The sequence below is a fragment of the Adiantum capillus-veneris genome, chromosome 5, assembly GCF_014529385.1.
Source record: "Adiantum capillus-veneris isolate H3 chromosome 5, ASM1452938v2, whole genome shotgun sequence".
Taxonomy (NCBI): Eukaryota; Viridiplantae; Streptophyta; class Polypodiopsida; order Polypodiales; family Pteridaceae; genus Adiantum; species Adiantum capillus-veneris.
The window spans coordinates 148169293-148177421 of NC_140935.1; positions in this window are offsets into that span (position 1 = coordinate 148169293).

The following is an 8129-nucleotide window of genomic DNA, read 5'->3' on the forward strand; positions in this document are numbered from 1 at the left end:
TCTTGGGAAAGAATGAGAGGAAGAAATGGTGCTTGATCTATTGATTCATCTCTTGAAAACATAATATTCGACACCCGGTGTCTCACAGGTTAGGACCGTTTTGAATCTGATGCCTTTTTAAAAGTTGTAATACTAGTAGATGACATTGAATCTTTCATATGGTTATCATATTGATGTTTTGACACTAATGGGGAATATAAAGGCTGACTGCCTGGTGAGGTGCTGGCTATCCATGCTTTTTTCTGAGTAATGGAAGAAGGGTTACTGGTTATACTACCATCCTTTGATGGCTGCAGTTGGTAAAGTTACATAAAAAAGAGGGAGAGCTTTTACTTGGCCTAATCCAACTGGCTATACACAGTTTATACATCTTCTTGCTCAATCCTTGGTATGTTTGAATAGTAGCAGGGTCTGGTTCTTCCATTTAACAAAGTTGGGCTGACCTAACTGGTCTTTACAAATGGGGCCTTCTTCTTTTTGCTTGGTACTGACTGCATACATTCACTCTAGTTTTCTGATTGCTACTGTGCTAGAATATAACATCTAACTTATCATATACATAATTTTTTAGATTTGTTTACAATCAGATGGTGAGTGTAAAGGCTAAGAACCTGGTGATGGTGCTGGTTATGCATAAACTCTCTAGTTACTAGAATACTGCCATATTCTGATACCGATCTTTTGGGATTCTTTTGAGAAACTCGATACTATCTGTTCACATTAATAAAGGATTTTTTTGTTGGCTTCTTGACTAGTATTAACTGCATACTTATTAGAAGATGACATCAAATATTTCATGCATATGGGTATTATTCTGGTTTTTCTGACACTAATGGTGAGTATAAAGGCTGAATGCCTGGTGGGGATGCTGGATATGCATGCATTTTTTGATTATTGGAAGGTGAGTTGCTGGTTATACTGCCATATTCTGATGGTTGCAATTGGTTTTGTTACACTCACAAATGAAAAAAAAGGGGGAGTTTATACTTGAGGATCTGGCCTGGTCTAGCTGGTTCTACACAGACTGCTTCTTGCTTTTACCTTGGAAATTTGATTGCAAAGGGGGATGCCATATTCTAATAGTTATAATTGTAGCTTTCATTGGATGTTACCTATCTTGGCTTCTGGGAAACTATCATGAGTATACTTCTGCTCACTAGCTCATATCAATGGCTGAGATAACGGATCCTTTCAGAGGGGGCTTTCTTTCTTTCTTACATAGCACTGATTGCCTATACTCACCTTAGGCTGTTTTTGCTTGACTTAAGAATGACATCAGTGAGTTAAGGGAGCAACAAAAGGATACACTAGTTTTGATTATACTGGTTATACTACTTGTTTTCTGATGGTTGCAGTTAGTGATGTTACACTCTAAAAAAGAGGGGAGAGCTTATACTTGGCTTGGTCTAGCTGGTTAGACTTTACATCTTCAAGCTTAATCTAAGGAACACTGCAAAGTGGTATACTGGTTTTGCTGACATCTTCTGGTTCAATTTGGTTCAGATCAACATATGATGTTGTTTGGGCTTTTTTATCTGGTACTGACTGATCCTCTGCTACTGTGCTGGAGTATAGCCGATACAAGTGTTGCTTGGTATTTTAATTTTTGGTAGTTACTCGAGCTTACTTTATGGTTGCTTTTTTGAGTGTTGCATACTGGATCCTACTTTGATCTACTGCTCTGTTTTTTACTAGTTTATTTACTGATTTTTATTGGTTAGAAGGAGTGATTACCAAGATTGCTATAACACAACCTAATTTAACTTATCTGCGGATTCGACTGATAATACTGGATACATGAGTTTCTCTAGGGATGCTGGCTATCTGCTGGCTTTGGCTGGCCTGTGCTGGCTGTTTTGATGATCTCAACCTGAAGCAAATTTATAATGGATACCTTGTTTGGTTTTTGATTGCTCTGATTTATGGCAGAAGTTAAAAACAAATGGAGTAACTCTATGTTGGAGGGTTACGCCGCGACAGACGTCAGCACAGCGAGAACTCACCTAACAAGATTTGTCAGCTAAGGAAGAAGCTCGACCCCCGCAGGCGCATGGAAGCAAGCATAGGGTGTCAACCTACACTCGACCGACTTCTAACTAATTCCTACAGAGGTCTCTACCCAATTTCTAAGTCACAGCCTTCAGGAGTGCATAAGAGGAAACTTCCTACAACGCTTTCTAGAGCCAAACACCCATCAAACAATCTCGAAACACCACAGAACTTGAAGGAGACCCTACTAATACCAATAGGTCGCTCTCCCTAAGGTCTATGAACCAAAACCCCAATCCAAAACACCCTGTGCAAAATCACGTAGGATGTCTGGCCGAAATTTGCAAGTCTTCATTTTTGAAATCTAAAGTGCCTAATGTGTAGCTCTACTCAATGTGAACGCGTGGATATGCTGCAATGCAAAATTGGACAACGTATGCTCACCGAATCACCAGATGAAGCTCGTAGATGGAGCTCGCAAAACCGGACCGTACGCGCACAATGTAGGTATCGATGTGTAGCTCTCGTCGGGGGCAACACACTGCACTTCTCCGCACTCGATTCCGACCACCGGTGCACACAAAGCGTCAAGATGAAGCTCACACGAGTCTCTCGTACACAGTACGCTCACTCACAGACTTTAAAACTTTTTAAAATGACAAAAGGGTTTTTCATTAAGTTCAAAAAGTGGTATAAATACCTTACAATTCTCAAACCCTAAAGTTCCAAATCAACCATCTACTCAATCTAAATGTCAATATTTACAAGGTGAAATGTCGAGTTTTCTCAATAAATGAATAATTACAAAAAATGATAATCTGCTGAGGCGTCATTTTCTGTAGGGTGTGTCCAACTTCTAACACTCCCTCCCTCCTTGCTCATGTCGTCCCCGACATGGCTGTTGAGCTGCTTCTTCATCTTATGGTTTCGCGCATCTTGAGCAGCGACTCGTATCTTGCATGTAAATCCAGTAATGTTGGGCCTAATATATCAGTGTTGATGGTGAAGAAGCCGATGTAGAAAGCTTCTTCAAAGGCCTGGAGGTGATAGGATGTCAGAAACATGATCCTTTGATACAATGCATGTATCACCTCCTTGGAAGGCTAATCAGAAAGATCATAGGCACATTTGTAAGTATCTTGAAAGAAGAAGATACCGTCTATCACCTGGCCCTGTTTGAACATCTCGAAGACTGCCAAAAGGGTTTTGCAAATCTTCCTCATCATAATGCAAGAAAGGTCAGACGAGCCAATGAACAATTTGATGGCGCCCGTTAGGGTTTTCACCATGTATTGAACACTTATTCTCTCGCCTGCCTTCAAGCCTGGCAGCTTCGCATAGTTTAGCCAAGTGGGTTGGCTTCTTTGTAGTATCTCCTGGGCCTTCCACGTCTGCATCCTTGGTAGAGGGTAGAAGCTTAGGTTATCTCTGATGATTTTGGGTGCCTCTACCAAATGGATTAGGTACTGTGGATACTTCGTCAACCATGCCTTTCTCCACCTGGGCTGGGAGTCGACTATCAACTTTGTCCCTTCAGGCTGGGAGATATCTGTTGTGTAGAGTGGCACTGTTGGCTCTTCTTTGATTCTCTTGTTGATGGTGGCGGCTTCGTACTTTAGCAAAGGATATGGGAGAGAGGGCTATAGCCATTCATGTCGGAGGTTGCTGGCGTCTATCTTCTGAATGGTCATGGATTTAAAAACCCTCTGCTCCCATTCCAAGGCTTCCTTTGCCTTTTCTCTGATTTCTGCCTCTATGGTCTTGCGCAGCTTCTCTTCCTCTTCTTGTGTCAGATCTTGTGGCTCTTGAGAGGGTCTTACTAGGATTTCCTCTTGCATGGGTGTGTCCACAGGATCTGCCACATTCTCTAGGTCTATGCCTTCCATGGCTGCTGGCCCTGTGCCTGCTTGCTCTTCTGCCTACTGGCCTCTTAGCTCATCTATCTGCTTTTGGAGTGTCTATTTCTCCACTTCAGCTTCTTTTCCCATGTTTATGAGGAGGTCGTTCAACTCGGCGTTTATCTTCTCCGCCTCCTCGAGCTTTCTCTTGATATTTTCTAGCTCATCTTGCATTGCTTTCTGCTCTTCTTCCATGCGTGTTTTCATAACCACCGACCCTTCTGCCATCATCAACCTTTGCTTCTTCTCTAAGGTCAACTCTTTCTGGAGCTCTTTCATCTGTTCTTCATAGATCTGGCTCTCTGTAGTGGTGTGAGTCGAGATAGTAGCTCTGACTCTGGCAAGAGATGCTCGTAGTCGTTGGATGGTTTGGTCTTTAACTTTAAGCTAGTCGTTGAGCTCAAGGACCTCATCCTGGCTAGCCTCCTAGTCTATTTCTGCCTTCTCCTTGGCATTTCTCATGGCCTCAACTTCCTTGGATTCCTCAACAAGTTGTAGGGTTAGGTTATCCCTTCTCGTGGTTTACAGCTATTTCCCCTTTCGGTGCTATCTTAGAAGACTTGCTTCTTCTTTGTTGTGAAGATGAATCATCGTCAAGATCCTTGAATTCACCCTCTTTGTAGACTGCACAATTGTTCACAAGGTAAAGACCCTCCTTGGTCAACTCATTCAACGTCGTGCTCCTCTTCATATGTAAGTACTTCTGGAGATCTGCATTCCTTAGTCCTTGGATGAATATAAGCATAAGTCTGGACTGAGTTGGCAGTTCTTCCACAGGGCATAACTTAACATACCTTTTTAGTCTTAGGGCCGCCTTTCGCACAGATTCCCCTTCTTTCTGTTTGAATATATGGATTTGTTAGACTGTATTATGAGCTATCCCCCTTTGTGAGAATTCCTTGATAAACTCGTCAAACACTTCCTCCATAGACTCAAAGTCTCTACGCTCTACAGAGTCAAACCAAGTACCCTGCAAATTGGGTAGGGAAGTCTAACACCTCTTCAGCTCTAATTACACGCACAAAGGCTGCTACATGATCTCTTGGATCTCTGTTTCCTGTGTATTTCTTGTTTACCCATTTTTGTACTTGAGAAGGTCTAATTCTACGATGGTCTACAAACCTCATCATTGGATCTCCAAGTCCTAATCGATATACCTCCTCTGGTCTTCTGTAGTAGGCTGGTTCCTCTCCCAGTGGTGCTCCTAAGCCATAATTTCTAACAGTTCTTGCCGGAGATGGTTCATCTCTTCGAACTCGTTCTATGGGTGGTCTTCCACGCTCTGTTGACCCTTGAGTCTTTGGCTTACTCTCTCCTTGATACCTTGAATAGAGTGGGGGTTCTTGCAAATCCCTTAGCCCTCGTACGGCTTGATAACCATCTCGATTTCGGTCTTGCTCCAATGTTGCACTCTGTCGAAGCCATGCCTGCAATGATGGCTGAGTTGCTGGTTGTTTTTGGTTGCTGAATGTCTGCAGTCGGGTAGAATGTGAGGTCGCGTCATACTCCTCTGATAAGGGATTTGTCGACTTGCTAGGGGTGTAGGTGGCTCTTGGCATTTCGTCGGGGGCATATGTTGATGCTCCTGGAACTGTTGCCTTTTCTACCTCCTCTGGGAGAATACGTTGGTATTCCCGCCCGTACCTATCAACAAAAACTATATCCTTCCCCATAGCAGTTTCATAAGAGAATAAGTAAAGAACCTTGTCTTTGCTTAACTCGGTTAAATATGGTTCTTTGCAGCGAAAGTAAGAGACTATTCCCTCTCTCTCATGCTTGTAGATTCCCACGTTCTCATTATAAGTTGAAACCCTGGTTGTTTTCTTATCATACATAAAAATTGCTCCAGGTCAATCAATGTTTGGTGGCGGTTCTTGAGTTTCTGAAACCATTTTCCCTTTTGCCACGTTATCTCCATATCTGTTGTAATCTTCAGGGTTACTCACTATCAGATAGTGGTTCCCCTTTTTGTCTCGGAATCTATCTCCATCATCATGGACTCGAATTATCTCCAATCTTTGAGCCGGTCTTTCTTCAATACAAATGCACTTGCGTCCTTGATAGTCAGAATAAACTAGGGCTCCCCTCGAGTTTGTTCTTTCTAAGAAGATCACAATGAACTTGGAATCATTCAAAGGATTTAGGGAGGTGCTTCCTCCTGGCATTGGTCCGTTCATAGGTGAAACCTCCTGGCTATTGACTACCCATCATGAAGAAAGATTTGTCTCACGAAGTGTCAATATCACTACCTTCCTCAATAATCGGTGCTAGTGGATCTACCCTTGCCCGAGTTACACTCTCCTCGATGGACACTAAGCTACCTTGGTCACCTGCCACCTTATGGTCTCTAAAAATGTATCTTCCTGATCTTAAATTCATCAAACTTATCAATGCAATTTATCACAAATCCAACCACTCACCTGTCAATGGATCAGTCTCCACACAACTTCTTGCTTTGTTGCTGAATATACCTGTACACAAGCGTTTAATTTCGGCAATTGAATCAAAGCATTTAATTGCTAGAGGTGATTTTAGTAATGATTGGTATAACTGGAGAGTTAATCTCAACCACTACTATATTTTATACACTGCTGATGTTCTGGATTAGGCATGCTAATCTGGAACTGTACTTCCTTCGGATGTTGGTCAATTTACGTGAAAAAGTCTGAATTCAGTCTTTGCTCCGTCAAATGGACAAACAATATCCAAATTCACTTCTGAAAGAAGTTCTGGAACCCTTAAGCCAAATGGAACCTCACTGTCTAAGCCCAGTCAAATTTTCTCTTCAGTAGGCCCCAGTAGACATCCTACATGTAGGATGTCTCCTGCTCTGTTTTGCCTGGATTCTTGCACTATGGATTCCCCTTAATGTCCTGAGTCCACAACTGCTTTCACTTTTTGATTTGGACACCTATAAGCTGGTCAATGGATCAGAAATCTGTTCCGACAGCCTACTGCTGGTCTTGATCAGTCTAATCAACTCCAATTTGGACCAAAATTGACTAGGAGGATTTCCTCAGGCTATACAACACCTTGCTATGCCCACAGTACGTATCTGGCTTCTTCTTCTGATCTTCTGCTATTCTAATTTGAAAATACCCTGAATACCCATCACACACTGTGTAACATTCATAGCCGGCTACTTCGTTTAAGATTTCATCTTGGAAAGGAAGAGGAAAATGATCCCTCTTTGTTGCAGCATTGAGCGGTTTGTAGTCAACACAGACCCTCCATTTTCCGTTCTTTTTAGGGGTTACTACAATTGGGGACACCCACTAAGAGTTAGACACAGGGTAAATGAAACCAGCTTCGAGGAGTCGGTTAACCTCTGTCAAAAGTGCCTCTTGTTGTATTTTTCCTAGGCGCCTTAGCTTTTGAGCCACAGGTTTAGTACCTGGTTTTAATTCTATGCCATGCTCTATAACATCCACACCTCTAATTTGTGAGTAATCAGTGATAAACAAATTGGGATACCTCTTGAGCATATCGATGTAGGACCGCTTCTCCTCAGGGGGTAAGATCTTTTGCAAGCATCCTCTCAAAGTCTTCAAAGTGCTTGTGGTCACCTTTGTCATCCTTTGTTTGCTCCTTTGTTGGGTCAACCTCTATTGATGGAGTTTTTGATGTGTTGAAGATGATTCCCATTACCTCCAAAGATGATTCTTCTTCGCTATTGGATGTAGTGGTTGAAATTTCCTCGTCGCTTGAGCCAAAACTCTCTTCACTTTCTTCATCAGCCGTGGTCTCATAGTTGATGTCGAGCTGATTTCCTTCATGCCAATCGTATACTACATGTTGCCCCTTTTTGAGAATCAATTGTCCTCGTCCCCATTTTTGATCTGCATTCACAGCAATGAGCCAAGGCCTCCCTAGGATGATGGGATAGCCCTCCCCCTTGGCTGGCATAACATACATGTCCACACGTGCATCTATATTACATACAGAAACTTTTACATTCTCGATGATCCCTAGGCACTTCACACTTGCATTGTTGGCCAACCTAGCTTGACAATTAGAGGATTTACTGATTTCAAGCCCTAGTCTATTCATGGCTCTTTCCGTGATCACACACATTTGTGCTCCACCATCAACATACACATTGGATACCTTCCTACCCCTTACATAAGCATCTACAATAGGTTCCACATCTTGTTGTGGCTTTGAAGTCAATGCCTTTACTGTCACCTTTTCTTTCTTTCTTGGGAGTCTTGTGCTTACAAGTTTGGACCAGTGCTTTCTCAC